The following is an 18950-nucleotide window of genomic DNA, read 5'->3' on the forward strand; positions in this document are numbered from 1 at the left end:
ATCATTGATCTAAATATTGCAGAAGCCAAGCCCTCTGGGGTTTTAGGGTCTTGGATGTCACTAGTGATTATGTGAGAAATTGTTACGGGTTTATTTCTTCAGTTAGTTCATGAGCAATGGTTAACGGTAGGGTCTCTGGGTCTGGATTAAAACCTGGGTCTGCCAATATCCCAGGTGTGCGGCCTTGAACATGTTGATTTATTTGCCTCAGTTTCCTCATCTGTAAAATGGGGATCATAATGCAGCTATAACATATATAGTTGTTTTGATAATTAAATGAAATAAGAGTAAAGCACTTTGATTAGTGACATGCACAGCATACACACTATTTATTGTACAAAAAAAAAAAATTAAGACAAGATCCCTAAAGATAGTCTCCCTTATACTTATATCTCTAGAGACAAGCGCTGTGCCTAGAATATATTTGGGACTAAGTAATTGGGTATATGAGTTGAATGAGTTTCCATTCTAGACACTGGATGCAGTGAGATAATATAATCAATGCTGTAGTTTCTAATGCTAACTGATTTTCATTGTTATTATAAAAAAGGTCGTGACCAGGAAAAATTATGCATATTCAAGCTTGGACAATCATCATGGTGGTTATTTTGCTGCTAACTTTTCTGTGACTGGTCATCAGAGTTACTCTTGTTTTCATTGATGCTAATCTCTCTTTTTAAAAAATTTCCCATTGTTTTAAGGAGGGGAAAGAGGGAAGAGAGAGAGAGAAGCATCAACTCACTGTTCCACTCAGTTGTTCCATTTAGTTGCTTCTCGTACGAGTCCTGACTGGGGATCGAACCCGTGACCTAGGTATGCCAGATGATGCTTTTATCCACTAAGCCACCCATCCAGGGCTGATGCTCTGATGCTCATCTCTTAGGTCTCCATTTAGCATGCAAGACTGGAGAAGTCACCCACTTAAATCCACTCTGAAGGTGACAGGTGTCTGCCTAGTCAGCTTGCACCAATCTGAGAGGGGACACTGTCTATTTTTAGCAAGAAAAGGCGCACTTCACCAAAAAATGCTAGTCAGGACTCTGCGTTGCCTCAACTTCTGTTAATGTCCAGTCGTCAGCAGGCCCATTCAAAAAGACACACTGTAAAAAGTCAACGTTTTAAACATCATCCTTAGCATGGAACTTTCTGCATCTCCCTACTTTTCCGTTAACACCCAAAATGAAGTGTTGACATCCAGATGGGTCTTGACTTAAGTGCTTAGCAACCTAATGCTCCCTCGGGGGCCGCCCCAGCAGGTTGAGTCAAGTTCGCGTTGGGGTAAAAATCCAAATCTTTCTCAGGTACTTCTTACGTGGAATTCTCTTTCAACTTCTGTGCGTGCTCACTTAAACACGTTCCCTCTTTTCCTCCTTCTGTTCTTTATTTATTTATTTTGTATTTTTCTGGAGTTAGAAGCGGGGAGGCAGTCAGACAGACTCCAGCATGAGCCCAAACTGGATCCACCTAGTATGCCCACCAGTGGGAAATGCTCTGCCCATCTGGGGCGTTGCTCTGTTGCAACTGGAGCCATTCTAGCGCCTGAGACAGAGGCCATGGAGCCATCTTCAACATTCGGGCCAACTTTGCTCCATTGAAGCCTCGGCTGTGGGAGGGGAAGAGAGAGAGAGAGAAAGGAGAGAGAGGAAGGGCGGAGAAGCAGATGGGAGCTTCTCCTATGTGCCCTGGCCGGGTCTTCCACATGCCGGGCCGATGCTCTACCACTGAGCCAACGGACCAGGGCTCCTCCTTCTGTTATTAATGCAGGTGAGCTTTGAGGAGAACATTCACCAGTGTCTTGTCCTTTTTTGTGTGTTCAGTTACCCACCGGGAGACGCAGGAGGAGCCATTCTGTGAAGGCAGGGCCACCGGTAACGTGATCTGTGGCTGTTGAGTGTGTAAAGGGCTAGCACTGTTGACAGCAGGCATCCTAAAAGAGCTATAGGGAGTCAGGTGAAATTTGTACACAGGCGGCCCTAACCATGACGTATCGCCTGTAGCATACCCATAATCCCCCAGGGCAGAGATGCTGTTACACTCTGCGGGCCAAGGTCTGCCCCTGCTTATAGACACACAACTCCCACCAATTCCATGCCACTCAGACACTTCCACGGGGGGGGGGGGGTGTCGGTGGCATAAATCTAGCCCGGTATAGTCACAATCACAGCGAGTGCAGAGAAACAGAGTGTGTCATAAAGGCTGAAGAAGAACCAAAAAGCTTCCCGTTTTCATAAGAAATCTTATCCCTAAGGCATGCAGAATGGTACCCTGACACTCACCACACTGTCCTGGTCCTATAACCTGCTGATCCCGTGCTGGGGCCAGGAAGCAGCTAAAATAGATGGATTTGGAGAAACGGCAGTCTGGTATAGGGCATATAAAACTGTGCTTAGCATCTGACTCTTATAATGTGAGGAAAAAAAATTCCCCCTAGGTGGTCCTCAGAACATGTATTTATCAAAACTTAAAGGGATGGCTTGGGACCAATGATCCTCTTGAAATATAGAATGTGGAAAATGCCCAAAATAAGGGCACAAGGATGTCCAGCTTTTGAAAGTCTCCAGTCTATCCATTTTGAGTTGCAGCGTCACGGGTGCTATAACACATCGTATTGTATATTGTCGTGCAAATACGGGAAGGGGCGTGTTAGTCTTCCCGTGATGCCTTCTGCCATGTTAGCTAGTGTGGTTCTTTGCGAGGTCTTTCTCGGCCTTTCAGATATCCCCAAATCATATCTTGTAAGTGAGCAGGTATCACTGACCCCAAGCCCAGTCTGCAATAAACTCCAGGATTTTGACTCTCCTACGAGCCCTCACCGTTGCAACAACAACAACAACAACAAAATTATAAATAAATAAATAAAAAATCAAGTCTATTCATAATCATCAAAAGTGCTATCGTTTGGCCCTGGCCAGTGGTGCAGTGGCTAGAGCATTGAAGTCACCAGTTCGAGCCCTGGTCAGGGGACATATGAGAAGCAATCAGTAAGGGCACAACTAAGTGGGACAATGTGTTGTTGATGCTCCTCTCTCTCTCTCTCTCTCTCTGAAAAATATAACAATAATATAAAATAATAAAAGGTGCTGCAGTGTGGAGGGCAGAGCCCAAGTTCGAGTTCTGCCTCTGGTGTCTCCCATCTCGAAGCCCTGGGGTCCCCAGCTACATCCTGAGGGTAACAACATCTTTTTCACTGTGATACTGTACAGACCATACCAGAAAAGATGCGTGAAGCACTCCACACAACATACAAGTTCCGCTGAATGTTGTCCCGTGTGGGGTGTAGTGGGCATCCCGGCAAAGCTTTCTCCTCTGCTTCCCGACTATAGCTAATAAGCCAACACTTGTGGAAGCCTATGTATATTAAGAAAAACACTGCCTTTAAAGAAAGTAACTTCATTAAATATTTTCCCATGAATGACAAAACGACTACACACTTAACAGAACACATTTAAAGGTGCAGTCAGCCATTCCTGATGGTGGTTATAGAACAGATAAGAAGGAGCTTTTCAAAAAGAAAAGGGAAAAATAACGAGTAAGCAAGGAACCAAATTAGACATCCCATCAGGTCTTGATTAATGGCTAATTACAGGCAAGACTGTAGCTGAGTTTAGGGACCCTGCCTCTCTGATTGTCAATGTACAGCGAACAAGTGACCATTCTAACAAGTCAAATGTATAAAGCATCCCAAGTTCACAGAGATTTTTCTGTCTTAGTTTGGGAAAGACCAAAAGTTGGGTGTCATTCTGTAAATGTTATAAAACTATTATCTTTCATGATAACAAATGCAGATATAGAAAACTATCTTTCTCCTGAAGAGATTAAATTTCTTGTCATTTCTTTTCTTTTTTTTTTTTTTTTATTTCTTCAATTTGAGGGCTGTACCTCTAAGTAGAATTAATCCTGTGTTACAAAGTGACATCACTCTAAATGACTTCTACTCATTCTAAAAAAAGGTAGTCCGGGTCACATTTAAAAAATAATGTGTTCTTGAATAGGAAAAAAACTGCAGTAGGTTAATTTGAAAAGTATGAATAATTCAACAAAGAATCATGCATTTCTTTTTACATATTTTCCCATAGTGGAAAAAAAAATGTCACTTTATCATTGTGAAGTAAACTCCCTTTGGCACTTGTAAGTCCCCGAGAGCTCAGATGGAAGATGTAATTTTGTGCTTATTAGAGGACAGTGAGAACTGAAGTTTAATAAATTTGGAAAAAGGGCATGCATATTTATATGTGTGTGTGTGTGTGTGTGTGTGTGTGTGTAGGAACAGACTTTTCTTAGTTCACAAAGTAATCTTTGGTTTGAAATTGCAGTTAGACAATGTTAAAGTGAACAACCACGACAAAAAAAAAAAAAAAAAAAAACTGACCAGGATTTGCATAAAGTTCGGGGGCTTTGAAGAGCATGTGTGTAAGAATTTGAAAACGAGGGGGCCACTTCTATCTGTGTAATAAAATATCAGCAAAAGGACAAAACAAAGCAAAACAAAAACAAGATTTATTCTAAGTAGAAGTTTAGCAGTTAAGGAAGCCAAGCTCTAAATAGGAAATAAAATTCATATACACACATTCAAACATCCATGATCAAGTCTTCAAATCCTTTTCATCTTATCAAAGGCAATAGAAACATAGTAGGACTTCAAGCTGCCTCCTGATCGTAAACTTGCTCCCTGTAAACACAGGGCAGATCACAGTCGCCTCTCACGTCCGGCTCACTTTGCGGTCAGTGAATCTTGTTGAACAAAAATGCTTTAAAAAACAAACAAACAAACAAGGAAACAAGATACCTCCCCCCCCCTCCTTCCGCTTGTCCTTATTTTATCTCCATTTTTATTATTCCCTGCACCCTCCGGCGCATGTCAGATCCTAGTATCATATCAGCCTGCAGCGAATCGATTTAGGACACTGCGCATTAGTCCCCACATTTAAATTCCCCGTGAAAACCCGAACAGGACCAACGACAACAGGCGAACGGCATTGTGGGAAGAGGGCCAGAAGTCGAGCACCCGCGAAAGCAGGATTTTTTCTATCAAAGAAGAAAGGGAAGAGGGTCAGACAGAGCCAGAAACGAAAGGAAAAGCAGGGCAGGAGGAGAGACGGGACCTAAATTAGAACAAGAGGCTATGTTTATTAATAACCTTGCTGACCCACAGGCCCCTGACACAAAATACACCAAGTATTGTTGGGACATTCCGCTCTGTCACTCAAAAGGAGGAGCAAATAAAATGGTGTTGGAAGCTGCTGCAAAGTTTTTGAGAACAGGCTTTCCAAAAGCAAAAATAAATAAATAAATAAATAAATAAATAAATAAATAAAAGAAATAAAAAATAAAAGTTTGAAAAGAACAGAAAAAGCCAGAAGAAGAAGACACAGACTCACTGGTGTGAGCCACGCCGTGGGCCAGGTTCCTCTTTAGTCGACTTGATCTGCCTGGAACATTCTCTGTAGCCAGCCTCCTGGCTGCTTCTACGTATCCAGAAAACTAGGATTGAAAACACAGAACAAAATATTTTTTTGTGTGTGTGTGTAGTTGCAGAACGAATACATGTTTATGTAGAACATTTGGGGATTAATACAAAAGAATGAAAAGTCAGTGAGCCCTGGCCAGATAGCTCAGCTGGTTGGGGCATCATCCCAGTATGCAGGGGTTGCTGGGTCGATCCCCGGTCAGGGCACATACAGTTTGTTTCTCTCTCTCTCTCTCTCTCTCTCTCTCTCTCGCCCTCCCTCTCTCTTTCAAATCAACAAATTAAAAAAAAAAACCCCACAAAAAACAGAAGTCAATGAAAATGGCCTAGTGTCTCATTGCTTGAGTAGAATCTTTTCCTTCTGCTTTGCCCCATGCATATATTTGTGTATCTGAAGAGGACAGTGTAACCCACTGTTCTGTAAGTTGGTTCTCCTGACCGAGAAGACGTAAAAATATCTTCTCATGTTGTTGAAACTATTATAAAGCAAGGTTTGGATGTTGGGGTCATATTTTGTTACTGTAGGAATGAGCATTCATTTGACCCCTAGAGAGAGATATGTATGTTTGTAACTTTTTGTCTTTTATAAAAACTTCAAGTGTATCTGCATGTCCTCTGGAGATTTCGAGAAGTGAACTTGCTGGGTCAAAGGCATTAGAATATTTTTTAAAATTTATTTTTAATGGGAGAGAGAAGGAAGAGAGAGAGAGAGAGAAAAAAACAACAGCGATTTGTTGTTCCATTTATTATGTATTCATTGGTTGATTCTTGTATGTGCCCTGACTGGGGATCAAAAATCACCTTTAATGTATTTGGGACGATGCTCTAACTGACTCAACTACCCAGCCAGGGCTCAAAGGCATATTTTGAGGGGCTACCTTTTGCGGAGTTGCCCTCAAAAGTAGTAAGGCTAATTTGTATCCCCACTTGCAGGGAATGCAAATCACAGAATTCACAAACCAACCTACTCCTTCCAAACTAAAATAAGAAACTTAGATTCTTGTTAGGATTTGTATTCCTTTGGTTTTTTTGGTGATGCTAACTTGGCTACTTGTTTTGAGTGTGATTTGCCTGTTATTTTTATTTACTTAAACATTTAAAAATAAATTTTCTATTAAATTTTAAAAGTTCTTTACATAGTCAGCCCATTAACCCTTTTGCCACGATGCACTGCAGACATCTTCTTCATTTTATCCTTGGCTGTTTAGTTGTTAATGCATTTTGTAAATGTTTATAAATTTAAGTATATACATGTTTTTCTTTCTTCTTTCTTCCTCAGTGCTTTTTTATATTTTGTAAAAATTTATTGATCGATTTTAGAGAGAGAGGAAGGAAGGGAGAGAGGAAGAGAGAGAGAAACATAGATCTGTTTCTGTGTGTGCTTCGGGGATCGAACAGACAACCTCTGTGTATTGGGACAACACTAGCCAACGGAGCTATCTGGCCAGGATCTCTGCTTTTGGTTTTTAGAAAAGCCTTGTATATCCCAGAGTCAGATAAATATCAACCTATGTTTTCTGCTAGTCGCTTTTGTATTAACATTTCAATTCCTCATTTATTTGAAATTTATTCTGGTCCATGTGGTAAGAATCTATTTACTAAAAATCTTTTTTTCTTACTGATCTAAATATTGTATGTTATTGGGCTCATTTTCTTGTTTTTAAATTTTATTTCAATATATTTTTGTCTCCACCCCCCCAAACCCTCTCATTTTGTTATTATAATTTAAGAAGATGCTTCTGTATCTAGTAATATAAGTCCTTCCTCATTACAGTTAATTTTCTGGGTGATGCTCCCTATTTGTTAATCCATAAGAGATCATTAAGTTCAAAATGTAAGAGAGTACAATTTATACATGAATATGTGGAGATTTGAGGTCTTTTTTTTAATTTTATTTTTATTTATTCATTTTAGAAAGGAGGGAGAGAGAGACGGAGAGAGAGAGAGAGGAGAGAGAGAGAGAGAGAGGAGAGAGAGAGAGAGAGAGAGAAGGGGAGGAGGAGCAGGAAGCATCAACTCCCATATGTGCCTTGAGCAGGCAAGCCCAGGGTTTCGAACCGGCGACCTCAGCATTTCCAGGTTGACACTTTATCCACTGCGCCACTACAGGTCAGGCTTGAGGTCTTTTAATATTGAGTTTGCTTGTGTAGTAAGGAAGCATGCCTTTTCATTTATCTTCCCACAGAAACTGCTGTTAAGTTTAGTTTTGCCACGGAGTGTCTCAGTATAGTCTCAAATTTATTCTTTGCTATTGTGAACAGAATTTCTCTATTAAATTTTATAACTGCTTGCTAAAGAACCTTATTTAGTTAGGCATTTTTACTCTGTATTTGCCACTTTCCTACTTTCTTATTTAAATAGTTTGCCAGGCCCTTGCCAGGTGGCTCAGCGGGTAAAGAGTCAACCAAGTGCACCAGAGGTCGCAGGTTCGATCCCTGGTCAGGGCAGGAGCAAGAAGCAATCAATGAGTGCACAGCTAAGTGAATGAGTTGATGCTTCACTCTCTCTCTCTCTCTCTCAAATCAATGGGAAAATTTTAAAAATGAAAATAGTTTGATCCATACAAGTAAATATTGTCATGTAATGTTACATTTGTCCTCTTCCTCCAAATCATGTAATTTCTTCATTTTTAAAAATTAATTTATTTTAGAGAGACAGTGAAAGGAAGGGAGAGAGAAAGAGAAAGAGAAAGAAACATTCATTTGTTGTTCCACTTAGCTGTGCATTCACTGGCTGCTTTCCGTATGTGCCCTGGACCCAGGATCGAACCCACGACCTTGTCGTTTTGGGAAGATGCCCTAACAGACTGAGCTAACCTGCCAAGGTCCTTCATCTCCTCCCCCACCCCCACCCCTGTTTATTGCAAAAGATTAGAACTTGTACATTGCTTTAAAATATTCTGTATTTGGAATGTCGGCAGGATTTCACGACTCAGTATCATGGCCTGAGTACAGTGTATTTCTGAGCAGTTCTGGCTTTCAGTCAACCTTCCAGAATCTTCTGTTCACTGGCTCCCTGCATGCCCGCCCTTCTGCCCATACTGACAAATCTTACCCTTTTAATATATGAGTGTTCTATCTCTACCCAGATAACTGCATCACATACCGATGGCTGCTGCTTTCGTAGTCGAAACACCTACGTTTTACTATGGAAGGGCTCTCCTCCAATTCTCAGGCCAGCACATTACAAATCGGAATCATCATCGCTGTATGTGTACATCCGCTGAAACTACAAGGCTGTTTTCTGCCAAGTTAAAACTTAGATTTAAAAAAAATATATTTGCATGTTAAGAAAATGCTGAACTATTTTCTCACAGGAAAATTATCATTTCATTTGAATTTGCTGACTTTTGGCCAGCAAAGGGCAAAAATAACCGATGATTTCTGCCAATGTCGTGCAAACAGGATTGGTTCCGTGGGTTGGACTGTTTAACAATATGTGAGAATAGACTGAGGAACAAGAATCAAGGTGACAGTTAGCTATAGTTTAGTTCTGAGTTACCTATGGGGAGGTAGGAGGAGGCAGGCCCTTGCGGTGGGCAGGACCCAATCATGGGGGAACAGGGACACTTCCTGGTAGCACCTTGAGTCTCAGCTTTTCATCTCTAAGTGGCAGTCAATCATGTGCCGGTCTCGCAAGCGTAACGTAGGAATGAGAAAAGAGGAGTGTCAGTAATTCCTTAGGACGTACTCTCTTGGGTAGGTTTGAAGACAGGAATAAAATGGGTCATATTGTGGATAATAAAATGGAAAAAAAAAAAAAGCCTTCTCCTCTATCATAAATCTCTATGTAGAGTTAACCCCAAACATGCTCAAGAATTTTAGGATTTGGCCAATGGGCAATGCTACAGCTGGGGTGTATTTTTACAGGGCCACCTCCCACCCTGCCTCTGCCTTGGTTTGCCAAGTATCCGTGGACCCCACTTGCTGCTGTCACATCCTGATGGACCATGGCTTCATCTTCCTCTGAGGGGGGGGGGGGACCGGAAAGGCTCATTTCAATAACACAGTAAACTCGTCATTGCGGTCAGGCGCCTGGCGTTTAAAAACTTCCTTGTCAGCACGCCTTAATTCTTTTCCAATTTGTGAACCTCAGAAACACGCTTATTAGTATCACATTGAGGCCTTAACAAGGCAGAGTAAAAATTTTCTCCTGTCATTCCCAAAGTGAAGATTACAATTCTGAATTTTTTTCATGATTTTACTAGGGAGATTTCCATAGTGTTATTGTTTAAAATCAATTATTCTTTGCTCCAAATTCTTTTTCTGTTGTTTATTTTATCTGTCCTTCTGTCCCAGAGGGGCAGAACGAAGGCCCCCATTTGGTTTTTATTAGCGTAATCAGTTAATAGCGGTTCTATAATGCTTTACTTATTGTGTTAATTTTCTGTAGTTATGTCCAGAGGCAGAAAACCACATTTAAAAACAAAAAAATAAAAGATCTCACTTGTTTCCCACTGTAATGGGTCCGGTTACCATTTATAGTTTCAGCTAAGATTATTGAACACTATTGATTTACAAGGTCATGGAAAATATATATATACACTGCTGCTATTATTTTTAAATATCTCTATGGTAAGCTTAAAAATACCATTAGTGCGGCGAAAGTGCAGAAATGAACTTGAGCATCTCTGTTGACACGGGCTTGTCACCCCAGTTCTTCAGATTTACCCTGAATGTGTCAAAAACATAGGTATAGTCTATCCTAGATATACTCTGCCTGTCACTGTGGTTCTGTTGTATGGGTGACTAAACTCTGGGTCCCAGAGACCATTGTCCTGTTGGGAATTTTAATGGTAATGCACTTTATACTAGTTTTTTTTTCTTCTTCTTCTTAATTTTCTAATTTATTGACTGATTTTAGCAAAAGAGAAAAGAAGAGAGAGAGAGAGAGAAACATCGAGCTGTTCCTGCGTGTTCCCTGACCTAGATCGAATGGACAACCTCTGTGCTTCAGGACAATACTCTAACCAACCGAGGTATCTGGCCAGGGCTACACCAGTGCTTTTAAATCGCTGGTCCAGGGACCAGTGTGCCAGAAATTTCATGCAGATGGGCGAAAGCATTCACCACCTCGACAGTGTACGAAGATAATAGACCCAATGATCTTAGTGGAAGTCGCTGACGCCCTGGGTGATATCTGCCTTAGCGGTCCCCGTAATAATTCTCCTCTTTTCACCAGTCCCCACGTGTAAAAAGGTTGAAACCCACTGCCTGACATGAACTTCAGTATTCATGGGAGTGGTCCTCGAATTCCAATGCATCTTCGAAGCAGAGCATCCGGATAAAGGAACTCCCCCTAGAGGTGTAATGGATTGGGCCCCCAGGTCAGGCTGTTTGCGGAATTAGCTGCATGTACGGAAGTGAAGGGACCCCGACGGCAGGGCTCCGCCCCACGCGTTCTATAGTTCGGACCTGCCTCTGCGGTGCACTAGCTGGAAGGCCTCTGGGGACCTCAGTCCCCTCCTCTGGGAAGTGAGAAGCCCGGATGCATGTTCTCAGGCCCCGCCCCCAGCATGTGCACGCTGTGCAACGCCAGGTGCAGGTGACCACGCCTCCTTGCCCCTGTCCCTGAGCAGGAACCAACAAGGGGTAACTGAATCAGGACCAGAATGCTTCCCATTCATTGTAGAGTCTCGGGAGACGGGCACCGCACTCGGCCCCAGATAGGAGCCCATCGGTGCTTTTATAGTAAAATTTTATCACGCAGCCCAAGGGAAATTCTATTTTGAGGACTGTTGTTCATGCAGTATGACGACGCCCGTGTGTGGAAGTGAGGAGAGCACTAGGACTGACAGTCACAGAGTCTGAAGGTCACAAAGGCCAGCGCTGTGACCCTGGTCAAGTCCCTTTCCTCCCTCTGTCCTCTCTCCTTCATCTGTCAGATAAGGGGCTGGGCAAGACTTGCTGAAGTAGCTTCTAACTATATACAAAGTAGCTTCTAACTAAGGGAGCGGTTGGCCTTGTGAGAACTGCCTGCTTTGCGAAACACTGAAGGAGATTTAAATGTTCTCCTACGTCCAGTGCCCAGAGCTTCGGAGCTGGTGGCTGTGATGTAATGTTCACCCATCACTATGGGGATGGGATAGGAGGAGAGGACCGGCAGGAGGTCTGTAGCCAAGGGCCGGCTGGGAATTCTACGCAGAGAAGGGAATGAGGTCTCTTGTACTTGCCTGTTTTCAGAGCTGCAGGATATATCAAATGCTACATTTCAACCAGCGCAATGCCTGGTTCTTACACCAGGGACTCACGTTTTGTCCGTGTCTATATCCTGCTGGGGTGGAGATGTTTGGAGAACTTCCCGCTCACACAATGCCCTCACAAAGTCATAGTGTATTTGAAAGAAAGAGGGAAAAATAAAACCCATATACATTTCAACGGAAGTTTTTTGAAGGCATCACAGGGAGGAGTCTGAGAAATAATTACCATGCTTAAACAGAAAGAATCCTAACTTTTGATCCTATTTTCGTCTCTAAAGCAATTAGGGACATCATTTTTCGAGCTCTAAGCTGAAAATTCTCACGGCTAGACCCAAATGCATTCGTTTGCGTCCTGGGACTTCTATGACCCACCCCTTTCCTCCCTCCAAGAAAAGTTTGAAAAATTAGTAAAGTGATTTTCCAGAGAGATGAATGCATGAGTCATTTGCTGGTCAGCGCTCATAAAAACAACAGCATAGAACAGGTAGGTTTAAGTCATATTAGATCCAGTTAATTGAACTGAGTTAGAGATCTGGAAAGTTGATTTAATGGAGAAAAACTGTCAAGATGTGATTGGACTTCAGAATCCATGGGTGTGTCCTCAGATAAAAACAGACCTTCAAGTCTGCCCTGTGGTGGTGCAGTGGATAGAGCTTTGACCCAAAACACTGAGGTCGCTGGTTCGAAACCCCTGGGCTTGCCGGGTCAAGGCACATATAGGAGTTGATGCTTCCTGCTCCTCTCCCTTCCCTCTCTAAAATGAATAAATGAAGTCTTTAAAAACAGACCTTCAGAGAAGAACATAGGGGCAAATGAATTTACAGGAATAATTACAAAGGAGTTAGGATTCTTTCTGTTTAAGCATGGTAATTATTTCTCAGACTCCTCCCTGTGATGCCTTCAAAAAACTTCCATTGAAATGAATAATTTAATTTTAGTAATTAAATAATTACTAAAAAAAAATCAATGTGATAGACTGAGCCCCAATATTAGGCTGTGTTTGAAAACATTTTTTTAACCTGAAAAGGTTCATAGTTCATATATATCAATTGTCAGTTCCCCGATGGCAGAGAATGACTATTGTTTTTTTTATTATTTTGCATTCCCAATGCCTAGCACACGGTTCTCGGCATATAATAGATTTGCATTAAGTGTTTATGGAATAGAATAAAAATAGTGTGTTAATTAAAAAAAAAAGTTGTGGGATATCTTCTCATCAACAACTAGATCAACTGAACACTTGCGCCCGGCTAGAAAGCAGAGCAAAGGAGGCTTACACACTGAATTTGGCTGCTCTCTGTCTAACCCTTAAAATCAAGAAACTTCACCCTGGCTGGGCAACTCAGTTGATTAGAGCATCATCCCAATACCCCAAGGTTGCAGGTTTGAGCCCCAATCAGGACGCATACAAGAATCAACCAATGAAGGCATGAATGGGTGGAACAACAAATCAATGTTTCTTTCTCTTTCTCAAATCAATACATTAAAAAAAATTTTTTTTTAAATCAAGAAACTTTAACTTCACATAACAATCTGGATCTCTAGATTCTGTCAAAAAAAAATCTGAAAATGTGACGTCACTTGGTCCAGAGCTGCACACGGTGACAATCAGCAGGGACCCGGGAGCAGGCTGTCCCCATTAGACGGGCTCCTTTCCAGTCAACACTGTTCCCCAGTCCGTGCCTCTGGACTGATTTCACCTGCTTATTAACCAGCCTGGTCCGCGGGTAGGCCCTCAGGTGAGAAAAGATCTCATAACGTTTTATCAATGTTTGAGTTGGATGAGTTAAAGGTTGAAGGATGAGCCCCATGAAAAGAGAAGGTGAGACCCCGAGTCCTGGGTTTGGCAGAAATCGGACTGTGTGCCTTCTTCCAGCCAAACAGAACAGAATGAGAACTCTGACAAACCCTCATCACAGTGGGTGCGGGCTCACGACGAGAGCTGTTCAGGTTGGTCGGGGCATATTAAATAAATACAAGACATTCACCTCCTCAGAAGGGGTCTGTCAGTTCATCTGTCTATACATTCCTTTCTGAAATCAACTTTGTCCGGAGCCTTTTCAACATGACATCACCTACCCTTCCCCACCCCCCCTTCCCTCGGTGAATAAAAATGGGGCAAGGCTGGAGAACAGATCGGAATAATGCACGTTGGCAAAAAGTCCTATAATTGAAATCATTATTGCTCCAGACACCGTTGCCTTAATCAGCCTGATCATAAATCAATGCTTTTTCACAAGCGAGGGTTTAAAATAAAGTGCTGTTAAACAGATTGGGCATGATGCAATTGGGCGGCTCCTGAAAATGGAGATAAAAGTGGTTTCTGAATGGACGCAACCAGTTCTCGCATTTTCTCTTCCACTCAATTAAAAAAAAATATTACCTGGTCCCTTCTTAGAAATGGCAGGCTGGAGGTCTATAATGGCCAAGCCTTTAAAGCCATTAAAAGAATTTACTCCCAGGAATAGTTAATATTTGACGTCTAATTGCTTTTCCTGGTTGGAGAGGAAAATATGTTTCTTTCCTTCCTTTCTTGATTGACTTTTCAGAAATCACCTTGTGAGCTATAAAGACGGAGAGGATTTTCAGAAAGTCAAGCGCACGCGGATAGATCTACTTAGACACGTGCGTGCGCATGCGTGTGTGGGTTTGGGCAGGGGACACAGAAATCTCCCGTATACCAGTAGCTGATGCCTTGCTCAAGATAACTCTACAAGGCAGGCGGTGTCGTTATCCTTGTTTAAGAAGAAAGCTGCAGAGGCTTGGAGAGGTTCATTGCTTGCCTCAGGTCACATAGGGAGTACGCAATGGGAAACTGAGTCAACCACTTTGCCTGCCTGTAGCTGTACTCCATAACCACGTGTGTAAGAGAGCCGCGTGCCGGCACGAAATGCCAAATCATCGGTCCCCATGGTTGGAGTACCTAATCCTCTCGGTTTGTCTCGCCTGCACCACCAGCATCTGGAATTTGGCTGTAAGGCTACGCTACCCACAGATGTTGAAAGAGCCCAACTATGATTCGTGCCTCTGATGGGACTCATCCACTGTCACTGAGCCAGCAGAAACGGCTGACCCAGACTCGTAAGTGAAAGCCACTTAGAAGGGATTCCTCATCAGACAGTGTTAAGTGGATGAGTCGAGAGGTCAGAGGTTCTCTTTATTAGAACAACACCCGCACAGATTTCAAATAATTTTTCTGGGACTCTTCAGAACTTGTGTCAAGAGAAAGAAAGGACCAGCAGGACATCGGTGTAGAGAGGGTGGGGGAGGGAGCCTGTCTTCCGTCACCTACCGCTAGAAAATTTTCACTTCGACCTTGTCAACTCCTCACCTTTCACATGTAGTGCGTTCACCACCAAAGGCCGAGGTGTTCGCTTTCTTTTCTTTCCTTTTTTTTTTTTTTTCCTCTTCCCACAAAACCAGGTATTATTAAAGGTCTCTTGCAGAACTGCCCAAACCAACTGTTCCTCCTTATATTATCCCTGTCGGAGCTCAGGTGATAAGCCTCATTGGGTTACACCGTCTCTGTTTTGCGGTCAGTTGTGGGCTGTGTGTCATTTGACATTATTTCATCTTGCAAGAAAATATTTGGATATTAGCCTCCCTGGGCCCCATTTCCCCTGGGAATGGTCCCTTGTGCAATGGCGAGCAGCTGGATTGCCAGCCTTTCTGGGCACCGCTGGACATCTGGCAGAGAAGCAGGGGACCATTCTTTATCCTCTGTGACTTCACTCAGCCAGAAACTACAAAGGTGTTACAGCAGGTCAGGTTTCTGAGAGGTTGCGTACGACATTTTGAGGCGCTGTTTAGGAGGACAGGGGCTGATGTTGAGCGAATAGACATCTGCACCGTTCACAGAATTTTTTTTTTCTAGGTCTGGAAACACAAGAGCTTACTTGTATGCTGGCTTTTTGCTAGTTTTAATTTTCTTTCCCCTTTTTATTCTTGGTCAGTAGTAATTTCCATTGTTGATCAGGAAAGGGTGAAACAGATACTCTCTGATGGCTGTGATACAGTATATTGGCAACACCCTTTTGGAAATTCATTTCGGCGTGTGTATCAAGAGCCAGAACACTTTTAAAATAACCCTTGACCGAATAATTATATTCCTGGGGGGGGGGGCATCCGTTCTTGTACCAAAAAAAGATGATGTTCAGAGATGTTCATCAAACTATTGTTTTTTTTTTAATAAATTTTTATTAATGGTAATGGGATGACATTAATAAATCAGGGTAAATCAAACTATTGTTTATGACAGGACCTACATATAAATCTAACAATATGGAAAATGGAACTGTAAAAACTCTTGATGTTGATTGCTATGCGAATGATGTAATAATATGGAAATAGACTATATACTCTTTTTTTTTTTTTTTTGTATTTTTCTGAAGCTGGAAACGGGGAGAGACAGTCAGACAGACTCCCGCATGCGCCCGACCGGGATCCACCCAGCACGCCCACCAGGGGCGACGCTCCGCCCACCAAGGGGCGATGCTCTGCCCCTCCGGGGCGTCACTCGGTCGCCACCAGAGCCACTCTAGTGCCTGGGGCAGAGGCCAAGGAGCCATCCCCAGCGCCCGGGCCATCTTTGCTCCAATGGAGCCTTGGCTGCGGGAGGGGAAGAGAGAGACAGAGAGGAAGGGGGGGGGGGGGTGGAGAAGCAAATGGGCGCCTCTCCTATGTGCCCTGTCCGGGAATCGAAACCGGGTCCCCCGCACGCCAGGCCGACGCTCTACCGCTGAGCCAACCAGCCAGGGCCTAGACTATATACTCTTAATGGTTACAAATACATAGGCAAAAGCTTGTACCATCATAGTCATTGGTAACATTTATTATCTACGTCATCTCTGAGAGCCGACGCGTCAGATACTTTGTATTCATTGCCTCCTCTAATCTGCTCATAAGCCAGGTTTTATTATCTCCCCCTTTTACAGATGAGGAAAGAGGGTCACAATGCTAGTCTGAAATTCGAACCCCATCCTGATGGACCACAGAGCAGACACTCTTGTTAATTCCTCGGAATATGTCAACCAATAGCAACAACAACAACAACAAAATCCCAACCCTAAAACAACCCACCACCGACCAACAACAACCTGACAGGTTCTACTTTTAGGATAATCACAAGAAAAAGTCAGTAGGAAAGCTTAGACTGAGAGAACACAGTCCAACTCGAAAAGGCTTACCTTAGACCAGCTAATACAAAGACTGGTAGCTACTCGAAGCAACATGAATGTTTTAAGCTCTTTTCTCTCGGTGGGAATTTGATACTGGATGTATGAGCTTATACTAAGAGAATCTAATTCATATTATTATGCCAATTTAAAGGAGCCGATTTTACAAGCGAGCAAGTCTTACTGTTCCGAATGACTTGCAAGTTTTCTTGTGGGTTGAGCCCTAGATCAGTGGTTCTTAACTTTTTTGTGTGTGATTACATGTTTGAAAATATTAATAGCATCTGTGGTCTCTCCCTCTTTTTTGTTCTCTTTACCAAAATAAACACATCTATTAATATTTATACAAAATTTGGTGGTGTATCTATTTAATCTTATTCAAGAATCTTTGGAAATCTTTTAGGCAGACTGCTGGCTTGAAGTTGTAAATTCCATCTCCCTTGCTGTTTTTTTTTTTTTTTGTATTTTTCTGAAGCTGGAAACGGGGAGAGACAGTCAGACAGACTCCTGTATGCGCCTGACCGGGATCCACCCGGCATGCCCACCAGGGGGCAACGCTCTGCCCACCAGGGGGCGATGCTCTGCCCCTCTGGGGCGTTGCTCTGTCTCGACCAGAGCCACTCTAGCGCCTGGGGCAGAGGCCAAGGAGCCATCCCCAACACCCGGGCCATCTTTGCTCCAATGGAGCCTCGCTGAGGGAGGGGAAGAGAGAGACAGAGAGGAAGGAGAGGGGGAGGGTGGAGAAGCAGATGGGCGCTTCTCCTGAGTGCCCTGGCCGGGAATCGAACCTGGGACCTCTACACGCCAGGCCGACGCTCTACCGCTGAGCCAACCGGCCAGGGCCTCCCTTGCTGTTTTGGCTTGCAGAATGGTCTTTGTCCCACGGTTTGGGGGATGTGCTTTTGTCAACGGGTCCAACATGGACATGGTTTCTTCTTCAGAGCCCTTTCTACACCTGGGCCATGGAGGTTGTCAAAGAAATAAATCTGATGCATAATTTGGTTTCACTGTTTTCTTTAACACGATGGCGTGTAATTTTACACGCACTTGTGTTTGGATGCACGGCTCACCGTTGCCTGCTGGACTTTCTGTTTCAGGAGGGGAATAAAATGCCCACCATGCATCCCCCAGTGTCAAAGGCAGTGGAATCGACTCCATCACAAAGAGAAGAGCTTCGGAATGTAAGTGGACAGCATCATGCACAGTGTGTTCCTTACCACACGTGCAGAAACATACCCTCATTAAACACGTGCGACGTGCACATGCAGAATGGCCAAGTGTCAGATGGCCGTGAAAAAGGGTCGACAGTGCCCTTGTATGGGATTCTCCCAGGACCCCGGTGCTCTGAGTCTGGACAGTGCTCCTGGTACTATCAGCTGCGCTTCTGAGACCCTAGCGAGGGCACCGTTTCTGGCCATGAAAATTTCAACATCAGGAAGAAAGAAATTATTTTCACCCTTTCTAGTTTATTCCTTTCTTTTTTTTTTTATTAAGTGTGAAGTGGGGAAGCAGAGAGACAGGCTCCCGCATATACCCCAACTGGGATCTACCTGTCAAGCCCCCTACTGCTATGCCCATCTGGGGAATTGCTCTGTTGCTAAGCAACAGACCTATTTTAGCACCTGAGGTGAGGGTCAGAACCCAAGGCCAAGTTGATAGAACGTTGGAGCCATGGCTGCAGGAGGAGAAGAGAGAGAGAGAAAGAGAAAGAAGAGGGGGAAGGGTAAAGAGAGGGAGGGGTGGAATGGAACCCAGGATTTCCACAAGCCAGGGCGATGGTCTACTGCTAAGCCAACCAGCCATGGGTTCTGGTTTCTGATATTTAAAAAACGACTCTTTCTTTAGGTACGCATCCCAAAAGGCTTTATGTGCACTCCCCACCTTCTCTTCAGGATGGCGCAACAGGAAGACAGAAATACCAAATTAAAGTGCGCCTACTTGCAGGAACTTCCCCTGGGCAGTGGTTGCTGCCTCTGTTACCCAAGACGGCAGAAATACCAGCCATCACGCATCTGGCCAAATATGCAACGCTTTATCGCAAGGGGAAATTCCTTCCCTACCCCAGCTGGTGAACAGTTATGCCCTGGGGCCCGGGATGAACATGGCTTGT

General features: G+C 43.4%; 1 long non-coding RNA gene across 1 annotated transcript in view; it reads right to left on the bottom strand.

Moving 5' to 3' along the window:
• Positions 1 to 4392: 4392 nt before the first annotated feature.
• The window catches only part of LOC136311060 (uncharacterized), a 62655-nt gene continuing 48097 nt past the window's right edge, over positions 4393 to 18950 (bottom strand). Inside the window, exons 4-5 of the long non-coding RNA XR_010726677.1 lie at positions 5379 to 5481; positions 4393 to 4748 (exon numbers count right to left, since the gene is read on the bottom strand). This is a non-coding gene — a long non-coding RNA (uncharacterized lncRNA). The remainder of the gene's footprint in view (positions 4749 to 5378; positions 5482 to 18950) is intronic.

This window comes from Saccopteryx bilineata, chromosome 7, assembly GCF_036850765.1.
Source record: "Saccopteryx bilineata isolate mSacBil1 chromosome 7, mSacBil1_pri_phased_curated, whole genome shotgun sequence".
Lineage (NCBI taxonomy): Eukaryota > Metazoa > Chordata > Mammalia > Chiroptera > Emballonuridae > Saccopteryx > Saccopteryx bilineata.